Consider the following 9,605-nt stretch of genomic DNA (forward strand, 5'->3'; position numbering starts at 1 on the left):
CAGGCTTCTTGATTGTGGTATATTGGTGAACTTTTCATCAATCGCACACAAGCGCTCTGTTGGATGACCTTTCAGGCGCACACTCGTCAATACGGGGATCAAACCAAAAGCAGAGAGCCCAGTGGTGCTGTCTTTTGGTTCTGTTTGTTTGGGTTTTCAAGGACCTCAAATCATTCTCTCAGGGTTTCTCGTCCTCCAGGGTGTTTGTGTCACTCAGAGGTGACCATACGCATCGGTCAACATAGAGGGAGGAGGCGCCATTCACTACATGTGTTACATTTTAATTAACAAACCAGCTATAAGATGCCACTGAGCTCAGTAATGATCATCAGGACATTCTCAGATTCAAGACTAAAGATCTATATTATAGGTCAATCTCCATCTCCCAAAAACACACATGACAGCAAAAAGCCATGACCCAAAGGTCTAGGGCTGTCAAAATTGCTCAAAAATGACATTCGAATGTTCGTTTGGAAAAAAATCACGAATTCGAACTATTCGAATATCTGGTTGCCTATTTTACGCAGTTGCCGTCAATATGTCAATAATGCGACAAAACCATGGTTCAAATTAGTGGGATATATATATATCATATAAACAGCCCAGTAACGTGGAGGCCTAATCATGAAAAGCCACAACTTTGTATCGCTTGCATTTCACCACCACACCTGCAAGCGCGCAAACTATAGTAATCTGAAGAAGACGCCCGCTTCTGAATGTTACAAAGTATGCTAGTGGTAACGTTCCTTGCTTTGCTTACCATTTATCGAGAAGGCCTATTAAAATCGATAAAGAAAAAAATGCATGTCGCCTACGTCTTCCACCATGCCAGCGAAAGGGCCAGCACTACGCACCGTTCGGATTCATGAAAAAAAAGCTGTCTCGGACTTTGCCGAGAACATTGCGTTATAGCAGCTTTCACCAGCCAGACTACTAGCTCCCTGAGCTCTACTTCGGATGCCTATTGAATGGCATAGCCGAGCTGGAATACCTATATCCAAGTACGGAAACCCCGAGGGGATAAAATACATTCGCTCTTCACAATACTAGTCTGTTACACTTGTACCGCGGGAGTGTTTTTTCACATTCGAATATTATGAGGGACATCGCAAACAGACAGAGGCTCATTCACAAAGCAGATAGAGGCGCTTGTACCGCGGGAGTGTTTTTTCACATTCGAATATTAATTTTCACGTTCGAATTCGCGTTTTTGGATACATTTCGAACGAATATTCGAACTTTGAATATTCGTTGACAGCCCTACAAAGGTCATGGCTTCAGGTAAATCAGAGCTCACATTTACAGAAATGTGTGTGTGTCACTTTTCTATGACAACTTTGCATATACAAAGGAACAGTTAAACGTCTGATATGAATATAAAGATGTCCAGTTCTACTCCACAAGCGGCTGATGCCTTTTCCTCTGTCCGTTCTCGCCAATCCAGAGGAACCCGGAGATAAAGAAGCTGAAGTTATCCTTTAAAAGGGATAACTTGAGCCATCAAGTGATTTGCAGAGCCCGGATTATTGCTCTGCAAATCATTTAGATACCACCAAACAAATGCAGAACCCTATAGAAATCTCACCATATAAAAAAATTCTAAACCAGAGTTTCCATTCACACTCAGGGCCCTTTTGATATGGCCATGGATTTGTTCCAGAACATGCCGTGAAGGACATCCCCATGTTACTGTTAATGTTTCTGGTGATTGTAAGACCATGCAATGCGCATGTTGTCCCCAGTCAATCCCAAAGTTGTTTTGGCTGTCACAAGGAAAAAAATGTAAAAGGATGGATTATTAAATACACTCCAAATGTTCCAATTATTAGCTTTGTTTCAACAGGGCTTTAATCTCTCTCTTCCTCCCTTTCTCTCTCTCGGTCATCCTCCCTCCCTCACTCTCCCTTCCTCCCTCACCCTCTCTTCCTCCATCTCTCTCTCTTCCTCCCTCTCTCTCTCTCTCGATCTCCCTCCCACTCTCTCTCTCGATCTTCCTCCCTCTCTTGGACTTCCTCCCTCTCCCTCCCTCCCTCCCTCTCGGTCTCTCACCACCGCTGACGGTACTCTGTGTTCTTCCGTGTAGAAGAGGCCATGGCTGCAGGCAGGCCTGGGCAGAGTGCCTGTTTGCGGCGGCTGGCTTGGCACAGGATAAGTAAAAACAAATCAAAGGTCACAACACCTGATAAAGTGTTGGAGGATTATGTGGTGCGGCGCACTGAGCCCAGCGTGGGGGGGAGAGCACTCGTAGGGGGCTCACGCAGTCTAGGGTGGACGCAAACAAGAAAGGCACTGGTGTATATATAAATATATATATAGGTTCACTCAGAATACACATACAAACAGTCCATACACATATTACCATTTCGCCCATTTAACCATTCACCTGCAGCATGCTGCCATTACAGCTCTAATGTGGTGTGTGTGTGTGTGTGTGTGTGTGTGCGTGTGTGTGTGTGTGTGTGTGTGTGTGTGCACGTCCATGTGTGCACGTCCATGTCTGCACGTATGTGTCCGTGTGTGTTTGAGGTGTGCACGTGTGTGTGTGTGTGTGTGTGTGCCTGTGTCGGGATCATCGCTGGGAGGAAACAACGGCTGCATGTGTTTTTCTAATGGCACTTTTATCCACTACACGGAGAGGGGAGAGAGGAGCAGGAGAGGGAGATAAAGCCAGCTAATGCACAAAGGTCCTGGAGGAATCCGAGGTCTATACACACACATAGACACACGCACACACACACACACACACACACACACACACACACACACACACACACACACACACACACACACACACACACACACACACACACACACACACACACACACACACACACACACAACCTCACTTCTACTTCCACCACCCACCTCTGTGTTTGTCTGCCTGCCGCGTGTCTTCCCGCTGCCTGGACCTATGCTACCTGCAGCCCTCCGTCTCTAACCGGCGTGTAAAATGTGATCCGGTGACCTCATACATCACCCGTCTATTTTCAGTCATGCCATTTTGTTGCGCTGACGGTGAAGTGCTCCGTACTCCGCCTGATCCTGAGTTCCTGCCTGGCAGTATGGCACGGTGCTTTTCTCTGTGTACTTGAATGGACTATTGTAAATGCTCTTCGATTTTCACACGTAATTATGAACAATGCCCGCAAATAGCTGTGCTTCTGGAAACGATGCATGCTGGACCGTACAATTATTTGTAGGGTTGCCTTTTCAAGCAAAAACGGCGAGAAAATGCAAACCAGTCCAAAGCAGTAAGACATCATGGTTACCATAGGAAACGACACTTCTTCATCACATTGTAACGGTCCATTTGGGTGTTGCATTGTAGAAAGCCTCATCATTTACCCTCTGTTCCGCCCTCCTCCCTCTATCTTCTAGGACAACACACAAGTCCTCGTCTCGTCCCTCTGCTGTCTCCAGCATTAACCCCCTCTCCCTCCAACCTCTTCCTCTCCTCCTCCCCCCCCTTCCCCTTGTTCCTTCGCTGCTCCGCCTCCCTGCCCTTTGAAGTCGGCTTTAGGGTCAGCCGACTGAAGAGAAAAACACGAGAAAACACCTTATCCTCCCTGGCACAGCTGGTACGGAGTCGGCTGGAGGGAGGGGTTGCCATGACGCCACCGGAGTAGCGCCGCGGCGACCAGAGGCAGCTCCTCTCTGGTGCTCCTCGCTGACACGGGGAGACGCAGCAGAGGCAGCGGCAGCGGCAGCAGCAGCGATCTCCACTGCCATCTAACGGCGGGTCCAGCAGGCGTTGTGGGATCAAGCCTGCCGTTGCTTCAGCGCCTTCGGGGGCTGGATCACTTTCATCCCACGCCACTAATGGCAGAGTGTATGCATGGCGTGGAGCTCGCTTAACGTATGGACCCTTGTGTCGTCCATTAGCTCCCCCTCTCACTGCTCTAGACGATCCTCTTCAAGCGTCTGGCGTTGCTCGGCCCATTAGGTAGATAATAGTTCTGTTGGTTTAGTCCCTCTTCTCTGCAAACCGTTGGCTACCGGAGACATGAGGCTCTGTGTTATTATTAACAATTTGTGCAAAAGCATTTTGAAATAATAGCCTGAAATAAAAGCCTATTGTTGGTGTTTGTTTGTTCTTTGTTTTGCTGGGGAGTAAACAATCTCTCTCTTTAAAAGAATAGTCTTAAGACTAGCTTAAAAAAAATAAATAAAGCACACTTGAATCATTTCTCTTGACAGATTTGGCTGATTTCCCACTGGATTCTCCAACTTCAGCAGTGACAAGTCAATTCACAGATGGCTTTTGAGCCGCACCAACAACAACAACACATGGAGGCACAATAATTAGCTGTTTGAAGTCTATTTAAACAAGTTATTATCAGAAATAAATAAGGGGCAATGAGATTGGCTAATGTTTCTTTCACAGCCAGTCACGCATGCCCGCTGTAATCGAAAAATCAATTCAGCACCAACCATGGTGCCATTATACTTTAACAAATTTAATCGAACGCTACGCTTATATAAGCATTCTTTTTTAAAATATGCAGAGCTTGAACACATATTCACTGTTCTCATTACTCCAAAAGGCATCCAATAAGAACACGGCGCTGGTGGATGTAAACACGGTGGCGGTGCGAAAAGGTCAGATTATCCGAGCGCTCTGTGGACGAGCCCCGAATCCCGGATCCGCCTCCATCACCACCCCCAGCACCGTGGAGCAGAAGAGGCGACTCGGATCCGACCAAAAGGGACGAGAAGTTTGCAACAAACGAGCGGCCGCGGTTAAGAAGCATGGCCTAAAGAATCCAGACAGATGGCCATTCCGTGAAGGGTGCAGTCGATTTACATGACCGCCAGACAGTCTCGCTGCCGTCTACACCTTTTGTCCTTCATGCCCAGTTCCTTACAGATGTATTTTGTTTTTTCTTGGAGGACAGAGAAGAAAGACAATGGAACAGTGTGTGTGAGTGTGTTTGTGAGGGGGTGTGTTTGTGTGCGTGTGTGTGCGTGCGTGTGTTCTTGAGAGGGTGGGCGGGGGTCTAAAGAAAGGCTGTCCTTAGCTCTGTCACAGCCACTGTCCCTCCGCTGCTCCGTTCCCTCTGGAGGCTGACAGAATGGGGACACTACAGAGTGCCCGTGGAGCGTCCGCCCGGCGCTGGGGAAGGCGTCGGCAGTGCCCCACCCCCTGAGGTGGGCTGCTGGCGGCACGCTGGGCGAGGAGGGGACGGGTGGAGACTGGAGCTGTACCGCTCTCCTCCGACGGAGCGCGTGCAGACACGTGAGGGACACACACACACACACACACACACACACACACACACACTGATGGACAAGCGTCCCCCTTGCAGACGCCCGTTTCGGCGTTTGGATCTATATCAGAGGCTCGTTCCGTCAGAGCTCTTTTATTGATATGGATGGGGTCAAAGGGCATTTGATCCTCCTTCTGATCGTTAAATGAAACATCCGTCACTCTTGATCCGAGATGGAAAAAAGTACTTGATATTCATGGAGCATGGTGGCATTAGAGCACGGCGACAAAGCATATTGACAACCAAGCAAATTGAAAATAGTATACTTGGTGCGTGTGTGTGTGTTTGTCTGTGGGTGTGTGTTTGTTTGTGTGTGTGTCTGTGTGTTTGTTTGTTTGTGTGTGTGCGTGGTTTTGTGTGTTTTAGGTTAAATTGTTAACTGAGCATAATCACAAATCCAATTAAAATGAACCAGACGCCGTTGTAATGTTTTTAGATAGAAAGTAGAAAAACAGCAAAAAAGCTGCCACTGCTCCATTCAGGTGCGTGGCTGTCATCGGTTTTGTCCCGCGGTTGTTTTTTAGAAATCACGCTCTGTTTCAAACATGTTTGTGCTGACAGCATCCAAGGTTAAGCATAACTAGCCTCACAAAGCAGCATTGCTCATTTACTGTCATGAGATAAATAAGGTGATCGACAGTTCAGCATCTCCATGGCGTGCTGTGCTGATTGGCTAGGTTGGGCCTTTGTTTGGTTTTCCAGGCTGTGTTAAAACCAACGGAGCAAAATTGCATGCTATTTTTTCGTTTCTGTTTTGAGTAAATGAGGGTATTCAGCAACAGCAATCTACATGCAGTGAAACGCATGATATAAATAATGACTGAAAGCCATTGTTGGTCTATTGCCAATGCAATTTGTGAATCTCATACCAATTGCAGGGCTTAAAACATGTTCAATCGAAAAAATATGTGTACCTTCTCTTTTTGTAAAGTAGCTCAATTAGAGGAAAAAATTATCCGCCGCCGCTACTAATTCATCTTCTGTTAATTAGGTACATGGATTGCTTTTGGTTCATTCATATTGGTATTAATGAACAAAACAAATGAATCAATGAATCAAAAAAAATATCAATGAACCGCTCCATGGATCAATCAACTAATTAAAACATTAATCAATTTAATAATTGAAGACCTTATCAATCAATCAATCATTGGAGTGACATCAATACTGCAATGCTGTCGCCGATCATCTAATCTTGGGTCACCATGTACCGTTTCAAAACGTCTAGTTCCCCTCTGAATGGAGTTTTATTACTGCAAATAAATGAATAACATTATTAGAAAGTAGAATGTTCAAGGTCATATCACAGCAAACATAATCATTTTGTGCAATAATGAAAAACATATAAACCACATCGATGTTTTATTATATTTTATTTGGATTAGCTTCCCTGGTGCGGTTACGGGTAACTGGATCAAACAACTGGGGGGGATTCCAACACACTGCCAGCCCCTGTAGAGAAGCAGGCTTTAATCGGAGACACCAAAACGGCTCCCTGAACCCACTAGCGTCGTCTTTCTACCCAACTGTCAATCTACTCCCCCACCAAACGGCTACGGCCAGAGCCGTAGCCGGCAGCCCTGACACTATCTGTGTGTCGCACAGACCACCCGCTCGCAGGCCGTCACCACCCCAAAGTCTGGCTGTGGCATCGCCTTCAGCTCGGCCTTATAACTGATTACTGGATATTTCATTGGCTGCACAAACCTGTCTGTACGTCGAGATGTAACGTTATCCACACGACTCCACACACCTCATAAACGCTCCTCTGACGTTATCCACACAACTCCACACTGCTCTAAAATGCTCCCCTGGGCTTATAGCGTTTTATGTGGGGACGTCTTCCTATTAACTAAATATACATTGTATTACTGTATTATCGTGTGTAATGTGGGCATTACGGTCAAATGAATCCCTGCAATGGCGCAGGTTTACAGTGCGGCTCCCTAAGATGGAGTCTCGCCCATGGCTGAACACACGCGTGTGAATCTTCATCAGGGCTGTGGTTCATTCTCCTCCCCTGTGGAGCGTGTAGAGTTTGCACCATATGGTCCATATCGCCCCCCCTGGCCCATGTCGCTGAAGCAGGCAGACCCGTCGGCATTTCAATGACGCAGAAGTACTGGTAATTGTAAAAAAATCTATGCATTTTTTAATGGTGTGAAATGACGGTGAGTCTGGAAAAGGCGTAACGGCCAGAAACAAGCGAAAGTGTGAAAGGTCTCTGGCACTCTGAACTCATCGTAGCAATCATAGTGGGGCGGTACGGAATTATGGAGCTCTTTTATGGAGTCCAATTACCACCAACTCGTTACCACTAGAATAATAATACATGAGGACTCAAAGACACTTTTAGTGTCTTTGATGATATGAATAAGGCATAAAACACCACAGTAAAAACCAAACAAAATATCATTAAAAAGTGACGTTAAAATTTTAAAAGCATAATTAAATCAATTCAGGAGCAGAAGGAGAAAGAGAGAACGTGAAAGGCAAGGAGCGTTAGATGTTAAACGCAGTGGTGTTTTCTTACGTATTCTGTGATATGCATTAATACTTCATATTGCTTGATCCGGGTTTGAATAATGAGCATCAAATGTTGCAATCTAGTTCCTGCCGCACGTTTGTTGAACGGTCCAAAGTCTATTGCATTCATTGGGATTGGATTTGGGAAATAAACCCAATAATCTATGCGGATCGGCCTTCAGAAAGTATTTCCCATATCCATGCGCCAGTAAGCTGCGTTCCCATTGGTCACACCCCCGTTGCTTCGCAGCAGCAGGCTGGTGTCTGTAATAAACAGGTTAGCCAGCTCCCTGGCACAAGAACACATTGCAATCACAGAGCAGCACCGTGAACATGGCACAACCAGACCCTGCGAGTGGTTTAAATAGCAGGAGGAAAGCCACTTGGCTGAAACAGATTTATTGAACCAGAGCAAACGCAAAACGAGCTGCAGGGGGCGGCCAATGGGAATGCGGCGTATTGATACATGAAATCATTTCTGCTAAAAGGCAGATCTACTTGCATCCCAAAATTAGAATTTTATTTTATGAAAGATAATAATGGAATTCATGAACGAATTACAGAACATTGAGCATTTCATATGAATGCCTATCATAATATTTAGAATATAGGAATATGAGAATATATTCTTGAAACTTGAGCCTGATCGATGTTAATGGAGATTCAAACGGGTTGCGGGCAAACCACAGAAAGGGACACTTTGGAAACAGACTTTTTGCCCGGAGCTGATTGCGGGGAATTTGATTATAAGCCAAATATGAAAGAAATGGGTCAAAGATTGCTTTACAATCAGATATGCGGTTCTACCGACAAAAAACTAAAAGCAATATCATGTTCAGGTTTGAGTGCCTTCACATCAAGTAGGATCCCAAATAACAAAAGATGTCTAAAGATTTTTCGAACTACAATAACAAATTATTATGAATCATGAATAAAAAACACATTTGAACTCTTTGCTGTCTTGCTTGGTGGCCAACGGTCATGTGGATATTGCGTCACTGTAGCACATCGGGTCTTTTTTCAGAGGAGGACCCGACCCAACCCCACTAATTGGTCCCCATTAAAAGCCTTCCTCTCCTCTCCAGGGTAGATGCAAGCGCATGCATTAACCTCTGATTGGCTGACAGTGTTCTGGCAAGCCACCACACCCCAGAATGAACAGAAAGTGAAAGTGTTTTCCAGAGACGGCTCAAGGGGTTAGGTTCCTGAAGTGGTTGTTTCTTCTTCATCCAAGGGTCAACAGAAAAGTTTAGGAACCACCGTTTTCAAAGTCCTCCATTGTGTTGGGCTACTTCTGCATTGTGGGCCGGTTTACTCAGAGACGGGTACATCTGCCCGTCAAGAAGGGGTCTTCGGTGAGAGCTCGACGCGGGTCTGCTCCAGCAGACGGCGGGCGACAGTGTGGGAACGGGGGAGGAGCGAGGTTGAACTATAAACACTTCCTTCTCCTTTATAGTTCTTAGGCTGCTTTGGAAGCCGGCCAAATACTAATTAGGATTCCGGCTGTGAGGCTGACAGCATTCTCGCACCTGGGTCTATAAACATCCAGCTTTACTGATCCAAATGAAAGAAAAACAGGATGCTTTTGGCCTGTGTGCTTAACACAAGTATGCCAGCTAGTGTACACCACACCACGCACACACACACACACACTGCACGCACACACCGCACCGCATGCACACGCACACACACTGCACGCACACACCGCACGCGCACACACACACGCGCGCGGGCGCAAACACACAAACACTGCACACACACGCAGACACACACACCACACACACAAACACCGCACACACACACACACATGCA

This window comes from Gadus morhua, chromosome 10 (assembly GCF_902167405.1).
Source record: "Gadus morhua chromosome 10, gadMor3.0, whole genome shotgun sequence".
NCBI lineage: Eukaryota > Metazoa > Chordata > Actinopteri > Gadiformes > Gadidae > Gadus > Gadus morhua.